Genomic DNA, 21,496 nt, shown 5'->3' with positions numbered 1-21,496 from the left:
AATATTGTACCATTACAGAAATAACTTTAAAATTATGGATTTTTTAAGTTCTTTTGAGTAGAATGAAAAATCACTGTCACACGAAGAAGGGAAGAAGGAGTAGCCTGCTCTTTCCTCCACTCCCTTAGCATGACAGTGACCGTGACCACATTTCAGAGTGCTTTAAAGGAGTATTTCTTTGCTGGTCAAAAATTTACTAACCGCATCTTTATCGGCAACGGCCGCCTACGCTTCGGTTTCTCTGTTCTAGCCCTTAACAGCAAACTCACAGTCATGCTTTGGATGCATTTATCCTCTGGGTGTTCAGCTCTTCAAAAGCCAGTTTGAGCCCAGGAAAGGAGTTGTTTCTCATCCTGAGAGAGCCCTCATACCGTGTGAGAGCTCCTCAGTACTCTAAACAAAATATCTCATTCTCTAATAAACTAAGCTGAATTTTTGGTAGAATTAAAACCTCTGATCTAGAAGATGTTCTGTATTTAGTGAACTGTTGAACAGCAGATCAGGCAATTTGTTTGAACAAAGGACGGCAGGGGTGGTGGGAATATAATTTTGTATTTAATTCTATTTAATTAGGAAAGTTACACAGCCTGTCATTTAGCTTTTAGGACAGCCATAAAATGTTCAGCCTTCTGCTGAACTGCTAGCCAGGCCTCCAGGCATCAGGCTTGTTTCTGCTTAATACTTCAGCTCAAGGTTGTCAGTTAATAGGTAATTATAAGAACTGATCCATTGCATTTTAATAGATATGACAAAATCAGGCAGAAGTACTGCGAAAATAACTTGATATATAAGGAAGTAATCGTATTTTAATGCCTAGTAGCTGCAGATGTTCAGATTACTGTAATGCTATTAAAATGAGTATGTATTAATACACAAATATTTCAATGACACAGAAAAGTAGAGCCAAAGAAAAAAACAAAACTAAAATTGCCTGTTTATTGGAATGAGCCTTCGGTCACTTAATCATTTCTAATAGGCGAAAGGCTAGACATCTGAAAATATCGTGCTCTCACCCTATTGTCCCTCCCATAGTTCATAGATTGCCTTTATGCCTCCATTTACCTATATGTGAAATCATTTCACCATTTTAAGTTTCTCTCTCTGTGATTTCAATATATTGTATATCAGTTTGCACTCACTGGGCACTTAACCTTCCTATTATCATTTTCTTTCTGTATCCTTCTCTCCAGAACAATTGCACATAACTCACTCTCTTTTATCAGTTTTGTATTAGTCACTGTGCTCTGATCCAGGTCCTGCCTGCATTAAGGAAATTTGCATCCATGTAACACCACCACTGTGGTTATTACACCGGCGTAAACCTTTAATGCATATAGTCTGTGTCAGGGCAAAGCCAGGCTTTCAGGGCTGCAGTTTAATTCAGTCACATAATTAATTTCCTTAATAGAGACAGGGCCTCTCATTAGCCTCCCCCTCCCGGTACTTCCCTCCTGCTGCTCCAAACACCAGTTACATTCTCCATTTATTAGCGCAGGCAGGAGCTCATGGAGACAATGGAATGGAAATTTTAAGATGTTGTGATTTAATCGATCACATTTGATACCAAAAGAAGTGTTACCATTAACTCCAGTGAAACTGGGCTAGACTATTGCTGGATGCTTCTAAAAAACACTGTCCTTTTTAACATAATGCCTCCTAGGCAACGGGGAGCGGGAGTTTAGAATGTGGTGGCAAAATACAGATGGCCATGGGCATGAGGAGCGTGTCCGATACTGGTGTCAGCGTTGGGAACATCACTGATGTGAGATGTGGACCAAGCACAAGAGTGAATGCAGCTTATCCCCTGACACCGCCGCAATAGGGAGTCTCCCTCTGCTTTGGAGAACCAACATGCTCTTTTGTGATATATATATACACAAAACAGTTATATACACAATATACAGTTACTAAAGTTGACCTTGGTCTTGAAAGAAATGTGTGATCTATTAACTGTGCCCGCAATCAAGACCTCAGATAAATTGGTATCAATGTTGGCTTAAGGAGAGAAGCATTTCTTAAAAATTAGAAAGATTAAATTTGCATTCAACACTTATTTCCATAAGTATAACCATCAAAATAGATTCTCTACCCATTTAACTGCATCCAAAGCATCATCTATTTTGTCCATGTATTTTCATCATTGACATTATCATGCCTGAAAGTGTGATTGGAAAAGGTGGGCTGCTATAACCCTTACACATAAAAAGACAAAAAAACCTAAATTTTCAACAGTTTTGTTTTTTTTTTTAAAAATACCATTCTACTATCTAGTGGCTGTGTAAGATTAAATTAATTGATTTATCTACCTCCAAAGAGACTGCCAGAAGTGATTGTCAGTGGTAAGACCAGACTAATGGTCCATCAAGTCCCATTGACTATATCCCATTTTGACAATGTCCTAGAGGTCTTTTGCAAAACAAGTTCAATTTAAGCTTGAGGTGAGTTAGTTGGTATTTCTGCCAGTGGTAAGAGAAAGTCTGATTGATTTTTCTGGAGGAAATTACAGTGGATCTGAGCCTACTTGTTACTGGTGGCTAAATTCCCATCTAGAATTTGAAAAAATAAGGTTTGTCAAAGCAGACAGTAGACAACAGCAGTGCACGAAACAGTTATATAGGCAATCCATGTGCTGAAAATGTGAACACGGCAAGAGAAATATTACTTGAAAGTAGACATAGCAACTATGGCAGCTGGCAGACAGCAGTCAGGGGGGTGTAGTTAATGGGAAGATGCACTCAGTTGACAGCTTAAGTCTAAACCAGCTGGCACCAGGATGGACAGGGTTAATTTGGGTCTTCCAAACAAATTATTTATTAGTTGGGAAGTTTAAATATCATATTCAGTCACCTGCTTAGACCCATGCTCATAAATTAAAGTAGGGGTTTTTTTCCACTTTAGTCCTTACGAAGCATTAATTAGACAACATTAGAGTAGAAGCATCCTTGTTCTTCTCATGTAATTTCTGAGACATGTCGACAGTGATGTTTGAATGACAAGTGGAAATCAAGAACATCATTAAGCTGGAAGTAGTGCGAGACTTGCAATTAAGTTGTTATTATTGAATGTGTATATTACAGTAGGTCCAGAAGCCCCAGATGGCAGAAGGGCATCGTAGTATCAGGTACTGTGTGAAAACATGCCATCTAGCCTCAGAGAGTTTACCGTCTACAGATTGATTATCTTCAGTAAGTATACGGTGATACCACACGTGTGCTGCATTTTCCAAAATGAATACAAGAAAAGCACTTACAAAACCACTATTTCTACATGCCTGGGTTGCTATAAAATAAGGGAGGGAAAGAGTGCTTTTTGTCCCTTTTTACTTGTCATCTCAAAGGTTAGAGTCATCTTTTTGACCTCACAGTCTCACAAAGTGCCTCTCTGACAAACTTAGAAAAAAAAACCCTGCATCTTTTACATGGTGTAACTCGATACTTATGGTAAGAGTTTGAAGTCCATCACTGAACTGAAACTGAAAAAATGTTTTCGTTGTCCAAAGTAGGCAAAACGTGGGGCTGAACTGGAGGTGACCAAGGACACCAGGGAAGGTAAACTGCACAATGCTTTTTCAAAATTTTAACAGCTCCTGTGGCCAGCCAAGCATAAAAATAAAGGCTATCCTTCTCATGCTGGTCTTGCACAGCTAAAGCTAATATTTCCAAGTAAGAACTATGCCATAAGTCCATGACCTTGTCAGCTCTCATAAGCCCAAGTGAATCCAGTGTAGTGAATATGTGAACGGCAGACCTCTGAGCAAGCCAAATCTGCATTTTGGGCTTTGCTCCTGGGCCCGTGCTCAGTCAATGCCCCGCAGAGATGTCCACAGCCACCATGTTCCTACCTGTGCTAGAGTTTGCTGTAAAACTAAGGCTTGATCCTAGTCCTATCATAAGTCTTTGTGTAATAATAACAAAAAGTTAATATTATCTTATAGGCAAAAGCCCAAACTGGAGTTTTAGAGATGTGATGGAGTCACCATACTGTAATACCTCAGCTGAGGTACAGTAACAGCCTGAGTGCACGCTCCTGCTCCGTGCCAAAGCTGAGCTGAACCGTATTAGTATGAATCTCAGTGCTCAGCTCATGAACAGCAACTCGTTAAATCACAGTTATTCTATCATCTCAATGAGTCCTATGTGATCGCACTCTGCCAATTAAAAATGCATCTTGTTTTCCTGAGATAATTTATTTTTCAATATCGTTCCCTCAGATCAGTGCCACGTTTCATTACAGAAGTGAGTACATTTCAGTGCTGGACATTCCTAATTATAGAATGGCACATACATAGAGAAGTAAAAATCGTCTCTTCAGGTCAGGGCTCCTACACCAAGTCTGGGTCAACAGATGCTGCGTTGAGTTTAAACTAGTCCCTGGAGGAGACGCCACCGTTTCCCAGCCAGCACATTTCAATAATTCACTACAAAAAAAAAAAAAAAAAAAAAAAGACAGAGAGGGAAACAGAAGTGACAGCAACTTAAATCTTACTCATTGAAGAAGCAGATTGGTTTTTCCTTGTCCTTCCTTCCCACATCCAGAGAATAACGCATCACTACTGCTGTCCCAGGGCCAGAGTGACCAAGACCTTCCCTTCTCTTGCCACCAGCAGCTTCCCTGTGGCCGCAAAGCCAAATCCGTCCTTGGTGCAATTTGTGAAGCAGAGCAGACTCCTGCACTTTGTTATAACGTACACTTGGCTGTGCTTTGGGATCCTGAAGGATAATAGAGGTTTCAGGAGACTTATTACTATTTGTTATATAACCTGCTAAAAAAAGGGGACTTACAGGAATTCTGCTCAGCCCTAATTACAGTGCACAGCTATAACACCGTGATCAGCCGGAGCCAGACTCAATAAAATCTCCATCCGGCTCCTGCACTGAGACCTACGTGAACCTGATTCCTTTCCTGGGCTCCCAGCCCAGAAATTAGATGGAGTTTTTTTTTTTACTGAAGCTCTTCTGTGTCAACTTTCTCCGTTAACACCCAGCTCGCCCAGCCTCGCCAGGAAGGGGCAGCCCGGCGCGGCTCCCCCTCGGCTGCAGGAGCCCATTTTAACCGCTTTTCCCTCCCCAGGTAGCGAGGCGGAGCTTTCCCGAGCCCTCGGGGACATCGCCTCCGCTTCCCCCCACCTCTGCTCCCCGCCTCCACCCGCGGAGCTGCCCCAGCGCCGCCAGGCCCCGCGGGACCCACCGGCAGCGTGGCTGGGCTGGGCTGGGCCGGGCAGGGCCCCGGAGGCGGTGAGGGAGCGGTGGGCGGGAGGCCGGCCCCGCCCCGCCCCGCCCCGCCGGCTGAGGCGCGGTGCTCGCCGCTTCAGAAGAAGCTGCGGGCTCGGCGGGAGCGGAGGAATTACGGCGGGTGGCTCGGCGGCGAGTTGAGCGGCTTGAGGTGGGCAGCAAAGTTGGGCTGGGTGCTCTCTCTCCCCGCACGCACAGCGGGGAAGGGAGCGCTGTGGCGGAGGGGCTTCCTGCCCGGCCGCTCGCCCGCAGCCTTCCCGCGCCGCTGCCGCCCTTTTCGGAAGGAGGAACCGTGGCCGCCGCCACGCGTGGGGCCGCCTCGTGGTCGCCCGAGTTGTTGGCGGGGAGGAGCGGGGTCGGGGGGACGCGGGGGGGAAAAGGGGCTCCGGCTGGGATGGCGGCCACTGTCAGCCCGCGGGGTGCGAACCTTAAGCGCCGCGGAGAGGGGCCGCTGCCCGCTTTGGGGGAAACAGCGGGGCTCGATGTGCATCCAGTGCAAAAACGGGGCTTTTCCAGGTAAGGCGCAGCGCTCCGTACGTGCTTTTGGGAACACCCCGCTGCTTTTCACCTGATTGATCTCCGCTAATGGCGTTAGCGAGGTTAGGGCGGCTCTCGCGCTCCTAACGCGCCTCCTCCGCGGTTGCGAGCGCTCCCCAAAACGGCCCTGGTTCCCCCCCACCTCCCGCACTTCGAGAGGCGCGGAAGCACGCGGGGGCTGCGGGGCTGGGGTCGGTCCGTGAAAACTACCGACAGTCTGGAGGTTTGCGTGCTTTTTTTTTTTTTTTTTTTTTTTTTTTTTCCCGGAAAATTGTTTTACGTGAGTCTGGAGTTACGCAGGTCCTAAAACTGTGCTTCTCTGGCTTTGCTTTTAATTAAGTACCAATAATTGTCTCAAATTCAGGAATGTGAGTGTATGAGCTTTTTCTCCTCTTTCTCTGATGTCAGTGGCAATGCTAGTGTTTTAGTTAAAAAAAAAAACAACAACAAAAAAAACCCCAAACCAAACCCCACACCACTCCAGTGAAGGCTTTTTGAAAAGCTTTTTTTTTTTTTTTTTTTTTTTTTTTTAATTCTCGTGAGTAATAGCTCAGCTTTTTCCGTGCGTCATTCGGGACCATTCAGTTTTGACTAAATTCTGACAAAACCAGAACTTCCCCATCAGGCGTGGGAGGAAAAACGATTGAGCTAGACCTGAAGTTTCTGTGGTATCTCGCTCGGTGCGGTCGGTGGTAACATGGCTCTGCTCTCCCACTGTTCCTGTAGCTCTGAAACAGCCTGTCTGCAGGTTTTAGTCCGCAGTGGTGTTTGTCCTTTAGTGATTTGCCTTCTCTTTTGGAACTTTTTCATTTTAGTTGTGATTCATACCTTTCCAGGTATGAGCTGCTGATGTCCCCGGTGTCCTTGCTGCCAATTAAGTGTGATGCCTGGCTGTGATTAACCTAAATCCAAGCACCATTTTGCTGTGTGCGTCGGAGAGAGATCAGTCCCTTTCTGATGTTAAATGATCCAGTAATAGCCTTGGGTGCTAGCTGGGTGATTACCTTACTGATGACATTGACACACACAAAATAACCAGCGTACTGATTTTTAGCTGTCCTCAAAGTGCTTGTTTTACAGAAGGGAAAATAATGTCAATATTTTTACTGTGAGTGCAAAAAATATACAAATAAAAATCAGCTCTTGCAAAGGACGAGCAAACTCTCCAAACTGTTGACTGCAGTATTTTGCAAGAGAAACTTGAACTGTAGCTTAAGCTGCATGCCAGGTTTGTTCAGTGATAGAATTTTTTAATGTATATGGAAAGTTCTGAACAAATCATTAAAATTAGTAATGGAAATGCTGGACTAACTTTTAATCATTGAAAGTGTATTGCTCCTCCGTGTGGAATTATTCCAGAAAGTTATTTATTATGCGAGAGACTTTCCATACTAAGCTGGCAAATGAATTTGTGAAAGCATTTGAGGCAAATGGTTTAGTGAAGGCGTGTAATTCTCACAAAAAAATGCTGCTGACTTGATGTTTGGGGCTGCAATTTAAAGGCGTGTTGATGCCCTATGATTCTTCCCGGTGCCGTGAGCTCTCTATCCTGCTGCACAGGCACTTCCCTTGCTCATCAGGGCTCCTGTGGGCTTTATAGTATTTTTACTTCTCTGTGTAACTCCTGGCAGTGCCTTGCACTGGGAGTGAACTACAAGCTCTTCGCTGAAGCGTTGGTGTTTTCTGTGTGTGTGAAGCAGGAGGAGGTGCCACCTGCCACTCGGGTCTGCATTGTCGGAGCAGGGGATCTGCAGGTTGGCACTGGCATTTGCTATGGGATTCTTCCAAAGTTGATTTTGCAGACGGTTGCTTACTGAATAGAGCATCAGGTAGGGATTGCCTAATTCATCTGCAACTTGGTACCTTTTACGTTAAGGGAAATTTTTTGAGAAATTAAGGGAAATTTTTTGAGAAAGCCTGTGGGGTTTGGAGCCGCTGCAGAGCGGTGACAAGCTCTGGCCCTGCACGCAACTCCCGTAGCGCTGGCAGTCACTCGGCTCCCACGCTGGTGACCTTAGTTAGGGTCTCACACAGAAATCCATGCGTGTATCCAGTTGGCTGCACTCTTTGCAAATCCCTGAGCTTCGGGATGGGAACTTACGGATGCGTGTGTTGCAGACTGACCAAAACAACTTGCTTTTTAGATTCCTCTGTAGCAATGCTGTATTGTATTGTAGTTCTCCCCCCTTCCAACCACTTGTGCAGAGGGGATGGTATTGGGAGTTTTTTGAGCAGGACTCGCTGTCTTTTATTTTGTGCTGCATCTTTATGTTCTTCTGGTATTGTAATGGGGAATTCCTGCAAGTAGGTTCAATCTTTCTACTTTTCTTTCTGGAAGAGACTGATTCTTACAAGTGACATAAGCCAGTGGTTTTATATAAGTGTAAGTGATTCACAGGGTTTACTTTGATACTACAAGACACAGATTAACTGCAGTCTGCACACAAGATTTTTTTTTACTCATTAGAAATGATGAAAGGCATGGTGGTATGGTGCTGCTGTCTGAGGAGCCAGCAAGCCTACAGAGAGGGGGAAGAAGTTATTAGTGATGAGGAATGACTGTAGCTGGCGGTGAGTATCCCTCCTGAGTATAAAGAAGACTTGAGAAATAATTATAAGATGGGGCTTGGTTTGCTAGAAAATGCAAGGAAAATCAGAAGTCTGTTCATCTGTAGTTACTTGGTTTTGTATTTTAGTTTTCGTCCTTGTGCTCGCTTTGTCAACTGGGTTGGTCTTGCTCTCATCAAATATGTAACCTTCTAGTTCATATTTGGAAACTAGTTGACACCAGACTGTAGTCACCTGAGATGCATACATGCATTCAAGTTGAACGCTATTAAAATTACAAGTGATGGGAAATGACTTATTCAAGGGACCACTGCATTGCTCAAGCTCACGTTGTACATGGATGATGTCAAGATGGATTAAATGGCAAGATACTTTGAAACCAACGTTTGTTTAAAGAAATTTGGAAACTTTTTATTTTGGTTCTTGAAGACTGAATGTGCTACAGAAACAGTCTCTGTAAGTGGAGGAGCAGAAGGCTTGCGTTGATGCTCGTGCTCTGAAATGACTGCTCTGTTGCTGCTGTCCTTAACAAACCATGCCTACAGTGGCAGTAAGTCCTTTTCCAGCTCTTTTTCTGCAGCTCTGCAACTTAAAATTCTCTCAGAGGCAGCCTCTTTCAGCCAAAATCAGGAAAGATCAGTCAGTGATTATTGCAATTAAAATGCAGAAACATGAAGTTGATAGAGCTGCAGCCTTCTCTTATGCTGACATCCACCTTTGGTTAGGTGAAGCTGTTCAGAGTCACAGCCCTAACTTCTCAATGTAGACTTGAATATGCAGGTTTTATAGCAGGTGGTGTAGGACAGTGCATTAGAGGGAAAAATGTAAAGAATCACTAGTGATACTTGATAATATGAAAGAGTTAGTTTTATACTGTTGAAGTTTCTCTTTTAAAATGTAATAAAGTATAATATTATTCCTTAAAATCAGTGATGCTTTCATTTTGCATAGCCGATGTGGGAGGTTTTTTCCCCACTATAACTTCTAAGTATTTTCTCTTGAAAAACTGGTGTTTATCAATGTAAAGAATAATTAACTGGCAAAGTTGCTGCATTTCCAGCTGAGCAAAAGCACAGTCAGAGCTACTGAAGCTGTGCTCAGCCCTGAACAATCACATCTGCAGCCTACTCGTGCTCTCCTGGAGAGACTTAGGTAGTGAGAATAGACAGTGTTTGAAATCAAGATGTGTATTTTAGTGTTCTGTTAATCCTGATTGCATGGGGGAGAAACTTGGTGCTTGCAGTGTTTGGCTGTGAGTCATGAAGCATTTAAAATACGTACTGCAGAGCTACCGATATGGTTAGCCCCCAGAAAATGAGACACAGCGACATGGGCTGTAAAGGACTTTTGAGCATGTTCTTCAGATAATAGGAAGAGAAAACCGGAGATTGCCAGACTTGTCTGGGAGGTTCTTATTGATCGGTCAGTTATTGGTTGCTAGAAAATACAAGAATAAACCTCAGGGTTTTTCCCTGAGTTATAGTACTACTTCGCAGCCCGATGCACCAAACTCAGGCAAGTATTCCTTCAAACTGGTTTGCTCTGAGGTACTCACAGCAACAGGTTGGACTTTTTTTCTTTCTCTTTTAAATATTGGAAATAAGCAAGTTGTTGTCAGAGGGACTAATTCCAGACAGGCAGGCTGACACAGTTATGAAGAGCGTGCTTTTGGAATTGTAAGAGTTGGCTGAATCTTCTTTTTTTTTTTTTTTTTTTTTTTTTAATTCCCTGAGCTGTTATCTGCTTTATTTCTTGTATCTGAAAGTCTTATAGCCGAACTCAAACACTAAAAAAAACCAACAAACCAAACCTCTCTTCCTTTCCCACCCCTCCAAAAAAAACCAAACCCCCAATGATCTCTCAACTTCAGGGCTAATAGGACTTTAGAGGTATACGTATACAGGATGGTAAGCAATGCAGAGATACAGTGGAAGTTGTTCTCCTTCAAAGGCTTCGGGTGTGCTACTGGGATGGGCAGAGGGCAGGCATGAGGGTCTCTCTGACACGGTGCATGTTATTTGCATTTCTCGCCTGCAGTTTGAGTGGAAAACGCATATTATGATGACAAGGAGTGAGCACAAAGGAGCTCATAAAATCGTGGTGACACTCTCTTGGAACTCAGAATTCACTTGCACAAACTCCCTCCCATCCTGGGAGCCTGTGTTGGATAGGTTGCAGATGGAACAGCTGAGGATGGAGCAAGTCTCCTATGCTCCACCTCCGTCCCCCAGGTGTGTGTCTGTGGTGGCAGGTGTCTCTCTGCTCTTCTGATTGCAGCTCGTTTGCAGCAGAAGTCCAAAATGATTAAACTGGTTCAGCTGTTACAAGTTAGTTCCTCCATACTGTGTCAAAAGGAAGAAAAGTAAAGGCAACATTTTCTTTTTAAGTTACTTTTGTAGCGCAGTGCCAGGGAAGCTGTGGAGTCAAGATCTGTTCTGCTTGAGTGAGGTCTGGTGAACACAAGGCAAGAAGGACCAGAGTCATCAAGGTCTGGGCAGGTTTTGTATCTCTTCCTATAGATGTGTTCCTATATGCTCCTTCTTTGGTTTTGAGATGTGTAGTTGAGGAAGGACTTATATATTCAATTGTAATGGAGAAGTGAGAAATCTTGAATTTTAATGTAGTTTTAAAACAGTAGTTTGAGCTTCATTGAAATTTTATGGCTAAGTCCAGATTACTTTGCCATTTACACTTTAATCCAAGTGGTGGCGAGCCACCTTGCATTAATTGTTTTTAAAATATCCTCTTCTCCCTACTCCTATTTTTTACATACTGACACATTTTAAAAAAAAAAAAAAAGCTAGACACTATTTCTGTAGCTCAGCTGCCATCAGTGCCATGTTTGTAATTTGAGGAGTGTGTTTCAGTCTGATCGGCCTTGACAATTCTGAAGAGTATTATCGCTCAACATATTTAGGTCTTTTATGAAATTTAAAATATAATAAATTACAGCTGTTTGTAGCTGTAAGCCTCTCTCTGGAGTAAATTGGTGGGGAAAATAAACTGGTTTTCCACAGTCTGCCTTAATGTAAAGCATACCAGTGTCCCTTTTGCTTTACTGAGGTCAGGACAATAATTTTCAGCATATTGCACTACTTGACTACATCAGGAGCAATCCTGTCTAATCCAATCTCGAGTGGGTCAGTAAATGATAAATTTTGTTTAGCTTGCAAGCATACTGATTTTCACAGTTCATTTACAGAAGAATCATGCATCCCTGCCTTTGAAGATGCTCCAGTTGTTGAAATCAGCATCTCTTAGCATTCCCAGTAAAATGTGCGAGATTAAAAATACTATTTTAATGGCATATTATTATGGAGTTATTTTACATAGAGAAACTGGGAAATCAGACTTGTATGGTTGATGCGGAAACCAAAATTTCCTTTTCCTGAATCTAATAAAATATTTTTTTTTTCATCCTGGCTTTTTAAGGCTTATTGCAGTCATCTGGATGTGTGTCTGTCCTGCTTGTCCATCCGTCCTGCTGCTGGAGGATAGTCTGTTTCTAAAACTATGACAACAGGGTCTCTTTTTTTTTTTTTTTTTTTTGCTACTACCCAATCACTTGCTGGTGCCCTCACTGAGGAGGGGACAAATATCAGGGTGAGCCTGATGCTTGTTAGATGCTGGAGGAGGTGGTAAACCTTGGTGGTCCTGATCCTGTAGGTGCAGGGCAGTAACACTCCCCTGGATGGTGGGACTGTGTGCTGGTAGAATGTACGTGTGCAGGATCACATGCAGTTTTTGCATCAAAAGCTCATTACTAAAATGCCAGTATTTACTGGGATGACTTTACTGAAATGGTAACTTTCTTTGGTGCTTGCTGCTACAAGTGTAGTGCAGGTCACTGTGTGTGCAAAGTTGAGCTTGTGAGCGGGAGGACAGCTCTCTTAGCATCCTGGGTTAACATCTCAGCTCCGGGTGTTGGTGTAGGTTGTAAATGACAATAAAAAGAAAAGGCTGTATCTGCATGTCTGCTTTACTGGGGTAGTTTGTAAAGCAGAGCGTAGGTTGGTAATGCTTCTGCTAGGTCAGTGCTTGACCACCAGTACCTCTTTCCCACTGGAGTGTTATGTTATGGGAACATGCTGCTGGACAGTGAAATAATAACAGTAAAATGTTTGCACTTCTTAAAAACAAATGCTCTAAAGAAACCTAGCACAGTGATCAAGAGCTGTTAGCATGTATACTGTCACACATATGCACACATTTTGAGTCTTTCCTTTCTGTTGTTCAGACTGGTAGAAGACCCTTCATGAGACTGTAGGGAGGGAGCAGAGCTGAGTCTGGGTTCCTTGTTGTGGTTTTTAACTTTGTTTTGGCATTGGTGTATGTGCCTGAATAGTTGGTAGTCCACTGTTTCCATTTTAAATTACAAGGATGTGTTGTTATAAATATTTGTCCTTGAGATGGGTGTGAAATGATTAAACACTAATAATTTCTGTCACGTTGATCTGCACTGAATTTAAGGTTCTTTTTGTTGGTCTGTACAGTGAATCAGTTAAGTTTTCTTTTAACCTTGAGATTTAAAAATATTTATTATAAGGCAAGCTTTGCATTGAAAACGTTTGTGCTATGTCACAGGGGTGTATATTTAAACACTGAAGTTACAACAAAAGAGTAGCCTTGCCACCTTTGGAAGTTGTCTGTTCAGTAAGCTCCAGTTTTGAGCATTGATACTGGCTGGGTTCTGGACCATTCAGGTCTACCTCTGGCTCTTTAGGAAGACTCCTAATTTTTTTGTACGTGAACTGGCATTCATTATTCACTAGTGCTGGCTCCAACTCTTTCCTTTCCATCTGTCCTAGTTTTTGCTTGTGTTGACTAAATACATGGAATGTGGGTGTTTTGACTGTGCAGATAAGTGTATGAAGATGGGTATTTGCTTTGGGTAGTCTAGGTGGAAAGGACAGGTTTTGTAACTTTTCTCTCCTTTTTTTTTTTTTTTTTGACTGTGCATGTAAATATTTGAATTGAATAATTTGTTAGCATAATGCCTTGTAAAGAGTAATGGGTGTATTTTATTCAGAGTTTCTAAAGTGCTTTCATGTAACTGTCTTTCCAATGAAGCTGAAGCCACAAGATGCAGGGACTTGATGGTTTCCTCCTGACCACAGATGAAGCCAGTAGATGAATATTAATATCATTATGTTTTCCAAATGTGCTTTGCTACTTCTGGATCTTATGAACTGGACACTGTATGTAGTGATTTAAATCAATGGCAAATGCCAGAAAGTTTAGTGGAAGCTCTATTGAAGACTGTTAGTAGTAAGTTGATCAACTTACAGCAGAGGAAAGGGAATCAACAGCTGAGTTAAATCAAGTTAGGAGTCTGTCTGGTTTTTTTGGGTTTTTTTGTTTTGTTTGGTTTTTTTGTTTTGTTTTTTTTTTTTTCATTTTAGTTTTCCCATTCATGAGTAGAAATACTTGCCTTAGTAACTTAGTAACATTTGACTTCTGTGGAAGCTTTTCTAAAAGTCATGCAGAGTATCATCTGTGTGCTTGGTTGAGTCTCTTCTTGCATTTTCTTCTGGGGCCAACATCTTTTTAGTTTATGTAATCAGACAATGCTAGGAGTTAGTCAGATATTTTGAGATCTTCAAGGATATGAATTGCAAAATATCTAAGTCCAGCTATTCAGGTAGGTATGTGTTGAATGGAGGGAATGACTGCCTATTTTCTGGGGTATGGTCAGGGTAATATTTGCTATTCCTCAAAAATGAGATGCTGAATATCAGCTCAAGTGTAACTACTGCAGTGGGAGTGAGTGGAAATGGGGGAGAAGTCTGTGGTGCTGTGTGTATGAATGAAGTGAATGCTGGGAAGATGATGCAAATGAGCAAAAATGAAGAACTAAATACTTAGAATCCCTTTAAATGTTGAGTAGTGAAATCTACAGAAATGCTTGCAATATGCAAATTGGCTGTAAGGGTTGGTAAATGTTTATCTTGTGGTCTGTGTAATGCTAGTTATGGCAGATTGCTTCAAACACATTAAGATAGCCTGCAATGATGACTGTGAAATTAAGTCTTTAAAAAGAACTCACTCGTAGCTCATGAACTTTGTGAAGAGCTGTTCAGGTCGTTACTTTATCTCTGCACATAGGGAGACTTGGAGAGGTGAAGGAAGGCATAGATGGGTGTTGTCAGTTCCTGAGGCTCACTGCAACTTGTCACCAATCCTGCATCCCAGGGAAACACGGGAGGGAGATGGTGTGTTAATTAGTCTTATGATTATGAGTTCTTATCTGTAAATAGAACAGGGACCACTGCAGCCCTTTATTTTAGTGCCAGCTCTCTTCTTAGCCTCTGGTCAGACATGTCTCGTCACCTGGCAGGACATCTGCGGGAGGGTGGCCAGGGAGCCTCTGGGGTCTGCTCCAAGGGAGAGGTACAACATGCTGCTGAGCTCTCTGCTGAACCATCTTCTGGGATTTTTCTTACTTTTTTTTTTTTAATTTATTTATTTTGACGAAGCCAGAGAACATATAAGTGAAGAATCAAATGCTTCTCCATTTTAAGTGAATTGATTTCTTTGTTATATCTGTTCTGTAACCTGATTTAAAACAGACTAACTAAAACAACTTTAACAGTGAGAAGCTTTATGTTTATCAGCCATATGGTATACTAGGTTTTTGATGTATCAGTTTCTAGCTCTCGCGTTTTATCTTTAGGATTTTTCTTATCTCTTTTTTTTCCATTAAATTGTGAAGCAAGCTGCTGAGGTTAGGAGGTTGCAGATGATGCTGCTGTATTAAAAAGAGGAGGAGGAAGAGTCTACAGCAGAAATGAGTTTTACCTAAAAATGTGCAGAGTTCATTAGTGGAGGCTGAGTTATGGTGGAAAAATAAGCATTCCTACATGTATATTGGGGTTTTTGCTGCTTCCAAGTGATGTGCAAGACCTAAGTTTTTAAGTCTCCTTTATGTGCAGTCATTGGTTTACTGGATAAAAAGCAAAGCTGAAGCTTGCAGAAGAGAAGGAGGGTCAAGAGAACTAATTTAGCAGCCAGGAAGGAAGGAAATGTGGTTAAGAATAAAGGTAATTTAAATAAATGGTTTAATCCCTTCTAGGTTTGAAAGATTTTGGGGATAATGAGTGAAAATTTAGAGATGCCGAGGTGATTTAGCTGTTTCTAAGCTATAATCCTTGAGGTAAGGGAGATACACAGAGGATCAAGTCACCTCTTGCCTTAATAAACCTTTAATTTAGCCCGCATCAGCTCTTTGACTTTGTCCATTGCGAGTCTGACAAATGACTGCTGGCATCGCGTAAGGAGGGAAGTAGTAGGCAAGGGTACAGGCTAGATCAGCGCTGCTGCTGAAAAACATCTGTGTAACTAAACCCTCAAATTTCAAAGTGATGAAGTATTGGGGGGGGAAACCAGAACTGGAGTTCCTAAGGTCTGTAGTCCTTCATGTGAGGTCTCCAGCTGTGCAGTCCCTAGCATCTGTTTGAGCATTTAAGCGTATGTTTTTAGCAACGTGCACCTCCTCCAGATAAAGATTTATTGATTCTACAGAGATGTGCTAGGTACTCGTTTGGTTTGTGTGCACGTCATTAGTGGCTTATGAAAAGCCTCTGTTTGTATACCAAACTCTTCACACCAGAGAAAATACATGTTTTCTTCTTGTAGACTGAAGATCTTACATACATCTTTCTGCACAAATAATATGTTTACTTGGCCAAATGGCTCCCTGTTAAAACCAGTAAAGGCTGTCTGGCTAAATTAATGATGAAAACTTTTTTTTTCTTCCATTGGAGTTGGGTGACGGCTTACCTGGACCCGCACTTAGAGCGGTGCTGGAGCCTGCAGAAGCTGTGAAGCCCAGTGGCCCTGTGTACAGCGCCGATGAGCTCTGTTGCCGTCATCGCCCGGCCGCAACAGAAGTGCGCTTAAATGTCTTTTTCTTCTTGACAGCAGCAGCTGCTCATTTCTAACACTTCTCCCATTCTTGGACATTTTCTTTGTTTTCTGCTCTTGACTAGGCAAGACTTAGCTTTTGTCCCAGAAGTAGCTAAATTAATGTAAACTGGAGCTATTTTCTTCTTCCCCTGCTTTTGAGGGTCTACATTCTCACGTAGTGCATTCCTCTTGTTACTTGTCTCGCATCTTTTCTGTTGTAAAAAAAAAATCTGTTGAAATTATAGTGGAAAAAGCGATGAAGCCTTACAGAGAACTGGCAAACGATTTGTGGAATCAAATACAATTACTGAGGTGGTTGCATATATACGGTTGTTTTCCTTTTATATGTTTAGCTTAATCTGTTTATAGATCTTGCAGTTTATCAATTTCTCACTATAATTGCTGTAACTATTGGATTTTGAATCTCACATTGACTATCTTTGCTGTTGTATTGCTAAAGAAAATAAAGATCTCTATGGCTCTGGTAAAGAGCTGTATTTCTAATACTTTAAAAGCTGTAGCTTAGTCTGTTGGAGCATCCTTTTTCCTTGATAAGCTTAAAATGCAAACAGAAGAGGTGTTCTGTTTAGCCATGCTATTTTGCTGTGACTGTTACATGAAGAACAAGTAGGATTTCATCCCCTTTTCTCCTTTGGAGGATAACAAAAGATTGTGGGTTTGGCTTGGCGTTTTGTTGTGTAGTAAGTTCTTCCTTGCCAAGTAGCTGTGGTTCGGAGACCAAAATCTGGATACGAGAAAGTTCTAGTATTTCTTCGGGTGCACTTGTAGACCAGAAAGCCCTTCTGCAGATCTGTCCTTGTACAAAACAGCTGAAACTAGTGAATTGTCATCAAGAAACAAACCATTATCTTCAAAAGCGCAGCCCCCAGGAGTCCCTTGTTGGAGAGGCGAGTGGTGCCAGTCTCCCCAAGAACTCCCCTAGTCCAGAAAAGGATCATGGACTTCTTTCTCAGCTCTTTCCTTGTTTTCTTTAACGGCTTCCATGAGGAGTGTAGTGTCTTTCATGTCCGTTACTCATTCAAGTCCCAGCTTTGATGCAACATAATCAAGACTCATTGTAAGACTTCAAGCTTTTGACCTTGTCGCTATCTTGTCCTGAGAACATCCTTGGCTAGATCCATTGTGGGTTGATTGGTTTATTTTCAGATGAAAAAAATCCTAACCACTTACTGTAAGTCTGTTTTCTGACTAGAATAACTGCAGTATTTATACTCATTTCTGCAAGTATTTCCAGATGACTGCAAAGCAGCTTCTTCATAGCCAGGCTCTGCTTAAACTGTGAAACAATCTCTTACTCATACTGCTGAAGCTTGGCCTACTATGCATATGTCTCATGTTGTGTAAGGGAAACATTGAGGAAAACATGTATAGCGCTTACCTCCTCTGCTGAACTGTTCCTAGCTTTTCATGGGCGGGTGGTTTTGGGGAGAGCGTTGGGTTTTTTGGCTCCTTTCATTGGTAAGAGGGCAGAATGACGGTACTCAAGAGGTATCCGTCCCAAGTGTAACTTAACTTGAAAACTGTTTTGATATCGCTTGCTGAATGTACTCCAGAGTTAAGAAAGTTGCATAAGCTCCTTATCTGAAACTAAGCAGCTTAAGGAAGCTGCAGAGCTCCACCAGCTTGTGCTTCTTGCTGTTAAGCTATTTTAACATAAGATCTTCTCATCCCCCAGCATCTGAACAGCCTAATGTTAGGATTTCAATAACTTGCATAGTTAACTGCTCATGTCTGGGTGTTATCCTCAAAGAACAAAAAGCTCCTGGACTTTTTGCTTAGTTGTGATTTTTTTTTTTTTTAATAATTAACAAAAATCAGTAAAATGTGTGAAACTGTTAAAAAATAGTAGTAAGGTTTGAGATTAAACATAAAATTTTCTCCAGTCTGCTTTTGTGGACGCTTGATTGTTTAATCCAGAGTACACATGAGTTCTGGTCTGGGTCATTGGATCTGCTTAACTCCTCATCAGGTGTCCGCTGCCTTCCTGGGAACCTCGGATACTGTCATGGTAGAAGTTTCCAGCTGCTCCCTGAAGCTTTATACACTGTAATGTGAAAAGAATTACATGTAAGCCTCAAACATATAAATTGCTAATAATGTAGATGTGCTTTCCCTTTGTGTCCAAGGATGCTCTCTTTCCAGCAGATAACAGTCTACAGTGACACTTTTTAAGAGAACCAGGCTTGGAATTTGTGGCTGATGCATACAACGTCATCTGGAAGGGTAAATTTTTTTTTTCTCCCCTCTGCAGGTACCTTAGCAAAATAAGCAGAGGAAAATAATCTTTATCCTTCTGACCCTTCACAATACTGTAACAAAGGGAGTCTTCTCTCAGCCCTTGGTTCTGTGCAGCAGGCTGGGGAATAAGCACTGCAGACAGTTCACTTTCTGCAATTCTAATTTAAACTTCCTCAAATTCTGAATTGCTAAAGATCTGTATTTTTTCCTTTCCAAAAGACTCAGCGAGTTGTCCAATAAGCCTAATTAAGGTGGTAATGAAGATACCATTCTTGGATTAATTTAGCCCTATACTTCCTGGGAAGTAGTGTTACACAGTGATTTGCAGAGCTAAATGGCACATGTGAAAGTAAGTTGTTGGAGATATAAACAGGTATTACAGAAATATGGTGTGTTACTTTTATGAACTGGGAGTGGAGAAAAGTGCTAGTGTATGTTTTTGTTCTCTTTTTGTCCCTAACCAGGTCAGGTTTTGCTTTGGCAGCAGAAATAACAGTTTTTTTTCTTCCCAGTCATCCTAGAACTGCCTTTTGCCATCGCTTACTGTTGAAGTCTCGGAGTTAGCATGCAAAGTCACACCCAGTATTGGGTGGATGCTCCGTGTAAACACCCAACTCCAATTACCTGGAGGAGGATGTGAGAAGCAGGATGGCATCTGTGTCTCTATGGCTGCTGCTCGGTGGAGCTGGTTCCTCCTTCTGGTAGCTACAAGCTGTGTCCTGCGCTGGCTCCAGCCCCTGTTTACTTTGTCAGTGCAGGCAACTGTAATTCTGGGCACGCTTGTTGTTTGTATTATTTATCTGGTTCCTTTGCAAATCCTCTTGAGTAATGTATTATTCTGATAAATTCTGCGAGTTTTCTCTGCATTGTGTGGAGGACTTTTAAAATATATGACCCTTCTTTGTTACACTGGGATATATTTTACATGCCTTAGACTTTGCTACCTGAAAGAAGCTAGTACTTCTAGAAACAAAATCCCAGCAAGGATTTGTCATCAATTGACAAAGTTCTGTTATGGTATTCCTCCTCTCTGCTATGTCAAATATATGTAGATCCAATTAATGTTACAGGAACATGAAAGAAGTCTTGAAAGCCCCCTTTAACATTAGGCTTCGAAAAATTCTGCTTCCTGGAGTCATTGTGTGTGGTCAGGTGAACTTAATGGTCTCATTAGTCAAAAAAGGCTCCAAAAGCTTTTGAAGAATTAAAATTACTTTTTATGACTTAGAAACGTATGCGTTGTAAGTACAGCTTCAGGTACTCTTGTACAAGGCTTTTAGTAGATGAGTTGGTGCTTTGTGTTCTTGCTTTAATGATTCCATTTAAAGCCAGCCATGATATGTTATTTAAGGGTCTGTTTCAGCATGCGTTCCAATTTTCTCCTTTCCTGTCCTGTACAATGAAGGATGCAGAGGTGTCCCAAATACTTGAGTACCTGTAGTATCTTTCATGCCATATGTCATAGATCTGACTATTCAAATTTCATAGTCAACTTGGAATAATACTTCTCCCTGCAAGGAAGAGTGAGAACCCATCTATTATGTGTTTGGTACATGTGCGTCTCATTCTTCATAGAGGATCTTTCGCCTTGATAAGTGTAACTCCAGAAAAACGTAATGCAGATGGTCTTGATTTTTGTAGGAACATTTGGAAAGTGCTAAGGGATGCTCCCCTAGATCTTAGGGGATTAGGAAAAAGTGTTAGGGAGGATTGTCCAGGAACCTTTGTCCCTTTGGCCGTGGCACAGTACAAATCCCATCACACATTGAAGTTGTATAGTATGTCTCTAGTGTTGCTGTTCGTAACAGGTTTCTGTCTTCTGGTCTCTTCCTTCCTGTTCTGGCTTAAAACACAGGTGTGTTGTTAAACTACATGAACAGTTTCCACTCTGTGCTTTAGATAAAAGGTGGTAGTGAATCTTGCTGAAGGGAGTAAAGCAGCTTGGCTGCTTGTAGCCCACTGTAGAAGGGCTGAGCTTTCCAGTTCAGTGGTTTTATTGGCTCTTAAAGAGTTATGAATTTAGTTTGGGGTAATTTCTGGAAAGGCAATTTCTCTTGGTCTGCAGAACGCTATTAATAGTGAGAGCAATGCCATGTGCATTAAGACATGAAGTGAACCTTGGAGATCCAAAAGAAAAACATTATCTTCTGGGGTCCAGGGCTTGTTGCTACTTTCCTGTTAGACACCGTGGAAAAGAATTTTTCTTCTCTATAAAGAAAAGGTGAAGTGATATTTGGGAAGTGGAACTTTTTGCTTAGCAAAGCTCCAAGCGTAGGTTTTCTGAAGCTATATTTCAGTCTTGCTTTGGCACCATGAATGGTTTCAGAACAAGGTTATTATTATTAGGACAAAATAAAACTCCTGAACCACAAAAATTGAATTTGGATTTGTTTCTGCATCCCCCTCTCTGGTGCAAGTTCCATGTGCTCTCTGTATGACTCTATTGCAGGCTTGTTTTCCTGCCAGGACGTTTTGTTTCAAGGTACTCTTAATACTTTACAAACCAATTAACCTTCCTCCCCATCTTATTTTCCTTATGTGATTTTCAAACCTCTGTCAGACAGATTTCCTAATTTCAATTTAGTTCTTAAGTCAAGAAATTGATTTTTCAGTACTTTAGATATTCTTAGGTTCGTTGCTGTTGATGGTGACCTTGGTTTAGCTCTTTGCTCCTTCCAGTTCTGTTTGGTTTTTTGAACCAAAGCTGTCAAACTTACCCAGCAAAGCCAATGTAGTCTTTATCACATCTAACCTTGTACTGATATTTAAAGAGATCTTGCTAAGTACTTTAAACACTGGCTTTTGTCAAGCCTTTATTTTTTTTTTTTTTAATAATCCTGAAAGTGAGGCCTTGTTACATGGGGAGGATAAAAGGAGTGTTTTGCAATTGTTTGGCTAACAAATCTAGTGCTTATTCTTTGCTTTGTGTAGCCATAGGTCAGCTGTGGGGAGGTGTTCTATTAAAATAAAAATAGTTTTTTAAAAAGTATTCTGTA

General features: G+C 41.7%; 1 protein-coding gene across 1 annotated transcript in view; it reads left to right on the top strand.

The window, feature by feature from the left end:
* Positions 1-5,298: 5,298 nt before the first annotated feature.
* The window catches only part of CNTN3 (contactin 3), a 104,923-nt gene continuing 88,725 nt past the window's right edge, over positions 5,299-21,496 (top strand). Inside the window, exon 1 of the mRNA XM_086755611.1 lies at positions 5,299-5,382. The gene's annotated coding sequence lies outside the window, so the exon portion shown is untranslated. The remainder of the gene's footprint in view (positions 5,383-21,496) is intronic.

Source organism: Chlamydotis macqueenii, chromosome 10 (assembly GCF_036417535.1).
Source record: "Chlamydotis macqueenii isolate bChlMac1 chromosome 10, bChlMac1.mat, whole genome shotgun sequence".
Lineage (NCBI taxonomy): Eukaryota > Metazoa > Chordata > Aves > Otidiformes > Otididae > Chlamydotis > Chlamydotis macqueenii.
Note: the sequence above shows the minus strand (reverse complement) of the source record. Positions and strands in the feature narration are given on the sequence as shown.